Below are 6,548 nucleotides of genomic sequence, written 5' to 3' on the forward strand. Positions count from 1 at the left end.
AACAGCAAGATGAGCGCCACTGTTCTTAATTGGGCCACTGCACTAACGCGATTCTCCAGCATTCGCAGCTTTGACACATTCTTTAGCTCTGTGCCTCTGTTGATCTACTGTTCTCATCACTGAGCAAAGTCGGATTGAAAACCATCTCTGACACAGCCAAAAGTTTTCACAAAGGTTCACAGCTGAAACTAGACGATGACAAGCTTTGACAGGTTGAATCTGGAAAAAAAGGCAGTTTGACAAGTCACAGGACAGTCACAAAACAGAAGAATTTCACTCTAAAACTATTTTTAACCACTGTGGTATGTGGCCCCTGTCTCAATACATACTCCAAGCCCTCTACAAAGCCTGGGAATATTTTTTATTTTATTGTATCTTTATTTTAACAGGGAAGCCTATTGAGACCAAGGTCTCGTTTTTATTTTATTTGACTGTCTGTATTTATTTGCCCAGGGACTGCAGGTGGAAATTAGCTGTTTTAGCTATAAACTTGTACAGTGCATCTCTCCCTATTCTATAGGGTAAATGTCTACTGTACCTTGTCCCTGTCTTAAAAATGAATAAAAATCAATCAATCAATCAATCAATCAATCAATGGTGCCCTGGTTACAATAAAAGATACACTATAAAACAGCAAATACCAATGTAAAAGAAATAAAGAAACATTGTACAGTTACACATTAAAACTGGTAAAAAATAAACTGAAAATGTAAAAACATATGCAGACTTCGACCTCAGTTTCATTCACCGTATTATTTAAAGCTGTCCAAGGGAAACTAAAATATCAAATTTTAAGGTTTCTTGGAGTTCGTTCCATTCTCTAAGAGCACAGTGACTAAAAGCATTTTTTCCTAGTTCGTTTCTGGATCCAGGAACCTCCTAGAGTAACCAATCCTGGGATCTCGTTTGGTGCTAACTAGAAGGCCATGTATTGATGGATGACAAGTAATTAGGTAGCTTTTGTTAAATGGCTTTATAAACATACAGGAGCAGATGCCGTCCTTCCTAACAGCTAGGGATGGCCAACCTACTGCCTGATAAAGATGACAATGATGTGTTCTAAAATGATCACCACAAATAAAACAAAGTGCTGAGTGTTAGACAGTGCCAAGCTGTTTCAGTGTGATAGATGCAGTGTGCATATAAATAATGTTGCCATAGTCAGCTGACAGGAATGCAGACTGTACTAAAACATTTTCTATTTCTAAACATTTATATTTCTATAAAAGAACCCAAGTTTCACATAGCTAACTTTTCACGAATAATAATCCCAAAATACTTGTAAGACGGTACCCTCTCAAATACAGAGCCATCTAAATAACAAATATTAAAGCTATTTCCCTTCAAAGAGTGGGAGATGTGCATATATTGCTACATATAAAACAAGTTTAAGCTCTTCACTGCATCGAGTCAAAAGCTGTCTACAGAGTAGATAATGCTGCTTAAGAAGGAGCAGCTGCATAAATTACTGGCATCAACATGAAAGTGCACCTTACAGCCATGAGAGGTTCCATGGCCTGCTGAGTCGTCGCCGTGACAGTGGGATTGACTGATGTCTCAATGACCCCGTCTACACCTTGCATTAAAATGTGTCTCCTATCGAGATTGTATCTAGATAATGATTTAGCCTGATTACATTAACACCTGGCATTAATATGCGTTTCAATTACCTTCAACCCGATCCGTTTGAGATCCGATCGACTCTGTCCAGCTGACAATCGAACGTCGCATCCTGTTTATGCTTGAATATTTTCGTCTGACTAAATTGAGAGTAGACACTTTTGTCTTGTCTGGACTCCAACCTTACCAGGATCCATTTTAATGCTTTCTTGCTAGCTGCCATGGAAGCCTGCTCCTTGCTGGTCTGGAACCGGCGCGTTCCAACGGCTACGTATTTCCGCCCACGTTGTTGATATGTGGATTAAAAACGCATTTCCATTTACACTTCTATTAAATGTGGTCGAAATGCGTCCCTGACCACCTCCGGAGGTGGTTTGGCCGATTGGATCGCAATCCGTCCTCAAAACGTTTTGGGCGCATTTACACCTGTATTTTCATGTGGTTTAGCACGATCAGATTGCAATCTGATCACCAAAAACGCATTTTAATGCCAGGTGTAAATGGGGTCATTGACAACCATTGTGGGGCTCATAGACTGTGTTCACATTCATAAAGAGCAGCTCCTGACAAAGACGCAGACCCAGTCAAAATGTCCACCTCGTTTTATAATGCGAAGCAATAAACTCTGTATCACATGCTATAATTATAAAGTCTATACAGTAGCCTACGTACAGTACTGTAAAAATACTCTTGCCTAACAACTCTTGCTCCCATAGTTACTTTGTATGTCACCAAACAGGCTAGGACCATATTTCAGTTGGGATCCCAATTACGTTTCCTGTATATGAAGGATGGTTTGTGTCATGGTGGATGTTTCCGGACGCAGGTTTAGATTGAACAGAGGGATGGGTCTTCCGTCATGAAGTGACACGTTTGTTTATCATGGGGGGGCAGGGTCCAGTCCCCCGTTTCACACCCATCAGTCACCCTGGGCCACGGAGAAGAGAGAGCTTTCAGTGGTCCTGTGTGTGTGTGTGGGTGTGTGTGTGTGTGTGTGTGTGTGTGTGTATGTGTGTGTGTGTGTGTGTGTATGTGCGTGTTGCGGGACAGGGCAGGGCTGTTATTGACACCATGAGAAGGACAGAAACAGCCCCAGGTATTCCCCTTGATTTATTCAGGTTTAAAGCCACATACTGTACACACACGCACGCACACACACACACACACACACACACACACACACACAGACACACACACACACACACACACACAGACACACACGCATGCACACACACACGCACGCACACACACACACACACATAGACACACCCACACACACATACAGACACACACGCACGCTCGTACGCACGCTCGTACGCATGCACGCACACACACACACACACACACACACACAGGAAAGATCAATACAAACGCTTCTACAGTACATACACAGAAAACACACACCCACAGAACAAGCTGTGGGTTAGCAGCCTTGCCTTCTATTTGGAAGTGTCAGAGGTGTGTGTGTGTGTGTGTATGAGAGAGAGAGAGAGAGAGAGAGAAGGAGAGAAAGAAAGAGAGGTGGAGAGAAAGAGAGAGTGTGGGTGTGTGTGTGTGTGTGTATGAGAGAGAGAGAGAGAGAGAGAGAGAGAGAGGGAGAGAGAGAGAAGGAGAGAACGAAAAAGAGAGAGTGTGTGTGTGTGTGTTGTCTCAGTGACTGTTCTCAGTGTTCAAAGAGTTCAAAGCTGTCTTTTTTCTCCTCTCAGCTTCTGTATGACGCTTCACCACTGACCTCAATTAGCTCAGCCTCTGATAGACTCACACAAGGTCTCCTCAGAACACTAACGCACGCGCACGCACACACACACACACACACACACACACACACACACACACACACTGTGTGGAAAGTGTTTTTGTGCGAGAGAAAGATAAGGAGAAAAGCAGGTGGCTGGTCTCCAATTTCTTGTTCGCTCTCCATTTCATTATGAGAAACCAGAGACCAATATCATAACACAACCATGAAGAGAACAGCCCCTATCGCAACACAACCAGAATTGGAGAGACCAACCTCTGTCACAACTCAACCATGGAGAGACCAGAACCGATGTATCACAACACAACCATAGAGAGACCAACCCTATTACATCACCATGGAGACACCAACCCCTATGACAACACAACCGTGGAGAGACCAGCCCCTATCACAACACAACCATGGAGAGACCAACCCTATCAAAGCACAACCAGAATTGGAGAGACCAACCCCTATCACAACACAACCATGGAGAGACTATTACAGAAACGCGCGGGCCCAAGGGGATTATCCTTAGCTACTCTAAGTACTAGGTCTAGGGGAAAACCAACGGTACCACACTAGTGGAATAAAGCTAAAGGGCCTACGCTGTAATCTAAAGCACCTCTAAACTCAACTATAACGGGTGGTTGGTATGATCCCAGAACACGGGTATCAGTGGAACTGTCATGACAGAACCCAAGGGAGGAGGTTAGGCTGGCACGCACCTTGTGACCGGGACTTCTGCTTACTGGACCTGTCCTGGCGTCGGTCGGTCCTTGGTATTCTGTCGGACGTTTAGCTTTAGTTTCACACACACAACATTCATTCCACAAGGAGTGCACTCCTGGCCGAGGCGAGTTGGCTACAATTTTCTCGTGCAAAGATCGTCTCCCGCAATACATCCGTGGCGGCGTCCTGGTGACTCGTTGCACGCCAATTAGTGCCACCTAATAAGCCTCAGTCAGGTACCAAAACCACACCCCCTCCAGGTGTGGCCTAGCTAGTCTGTGTCTACACTCCCTGCAAAATACATATTTATAAACCTACCCAAACTCTGCTAACATTCAATTCTAAAAATCTAAACTAATATCCTAGGCTATATCCAACTCTATCAAAGCACAACCAGAATTGGAGAGAGCAACCCCTATCACAACAACCATGGAAAAGAGAGAGAGAGAGAGAGAGAGAGGTGGCGGTTCTGAGAAGCATGGCTCTGACCTTGACGGAACAACCTGCTGGGACTGACAATAATTTATGCACGATCTCACTTTGTATTATTGGCTTAGTTCCCTGTGTGTGTGTGTGTGTGTGTGTGTGTGTGTGTGTGTGTGTGTGTGTGTGTGTGTGTGTGTGTGTGTGTGTGTGTGTGTGTGCGTGTGTGTTTGCATGTGTGTGTGCATGCAAACCCCAGCATGACATAGGAACACACCCTGTCTCTCCTCCATCCTCCTCTCCTCCCTCTCCCTCCCCCTCTCCTCTCCTCCCCCTCCATCCTCCTCTCTTCCTCTCCTCTCCTCTCCTCCCCCTCCCCTCCATCCTCCTCTCCTCCCCCTCCATCCTCCTCTCCTCTCCTCCCCCTCCATCCTCCTCTCCTCCTCTCCTCTCCTCTCCTCCCACTCCATCTTCCTCTCCTCCTCTCCTCTCCTCTCACTCCATCCTCCTCTCCTCCCCCTCCATCCCCCTCTCCTCCTCTCCTCCCGCTCCATCCTCCTCTCCTCCTCTCCTCCCCCTCCATCCCCCTCTCCTCCTCTCCTCTCCTCCCACTCCATCCTCTCCTCCTCTCCTCCCTCTCTTTCAACCCCAGCATGAGACAGGAACACACCCCGTCTCTCCTCATTCCTACGACCACCTCCTCTCCTCTACCTCCTCTCTCCTCCTTCTTCCCCCTGCCTTCTCCCTCCTTCATTCCCTCCTCCTCTCCTCCCTCCTTCCCTCCTCTTCTCTCCTCCCTCCTCCTCTCCTCCTCTCTCTTTTACTGTACCTATGCATTTCACCACACAGTTCTTTGTATTATCAAGATAATCTTGAAACATGTGTCATGAATTACAATGAAACAAAGTGTAATGATTCATATAATTAAAGGGGGAAATGTGTGAAGGACTGTTAGATCAGCAGATCTACACTACTACAGGTAGGACAATGCTGACAATGCAGGGGAAAATTACTCTTAAAAATACACTTTAAACACTTTTTTGGGGGTGGGGTGGAATTTTAACGTGACGTACACAAAATGGTTTGTTTCACACAACCATCTGGGAAAGCTTTGTTGGAAACTGTTTGGAAAAGGGCAGGCAAGTTCAAAACTACTCGGAAGGTGATTGGATGAACCATAAATGTCTATCACCGTCTATCACAGGTAAAATGAATTCTAAACAAAGCCTGGTGGGCAGAGCGAAAAGAAAAATCTTCAGAGAAAAGCCTTAATTAAGAAATACTCTCTAGATCACATATAACCAATGCTATCTACGCTAATCTCCACCATTGTTATTTTAGAACAAACTGTTGCTTCTCTCTGTCATCACACCTAAACCACGCCCATAGCTGGGAATGCTGAATGGCAGATCGTTTTCTGATTGCGGGCACAAACAGATCTCTATGGAGCTTTGCCAGACTGAGTGAAACAATGTGAGCTTGTGAGATCAGTATGGTCTCATAAGGTGAATTGAATTTAGGACTGTGAAGGTATTTTGCTGTGTTCTACAGTATATACTTTGGGAACTGGGACTTTCCTAGTTCCCCTGCAAACATGTCATCTAGCATGTTCTGTGAGCTGGGATTACCGCCGTGTTCACTGGAAGGGAAAAAAAAAAGACCCTAGCTGCTGACGTCAAATCAAGATGGCTGCTCTCCGCATCAACAATAAGTGAAATCTTTAAGAAGACAGTTTTTTAATGTGCCTTATTTGTGTCTCATTAAATCAGTCATACACACAGTACTGTCGAACTTCTGTCACTGAACAATGTCGCCACTGTGTTTGTATGTGTAAAACGGCGCATATATGCTGCTATATACTATCACAGTGCATTGTTATCAACTGGTATTTGTTAGGATTCGTTTGTAAGACCCAGGCGCATAGCAAGGAGGAGGCAGATAGATTGTTCCAGCCCAGAGGGGCGATTTAATGGAATAAAAGAGGGGAGTCGCAAAAGGTTGCAGCAAAAATATAGAAAAAATAGGGGCCATGAAAAAC

The sequence above is a fragment of the Borostomias antarcticus genome (genome assembly GCF_949987555.1).
Source record: "Borostomias antarcticus genome assembly, chromosome: 16".
Classification (NCBI taxonomy): Eukaryota; Metazoa; Chordata; class Actinopteri; order Stomiiformes; family Stomiidae; genus Borostomias; species Borostomias antarcticus.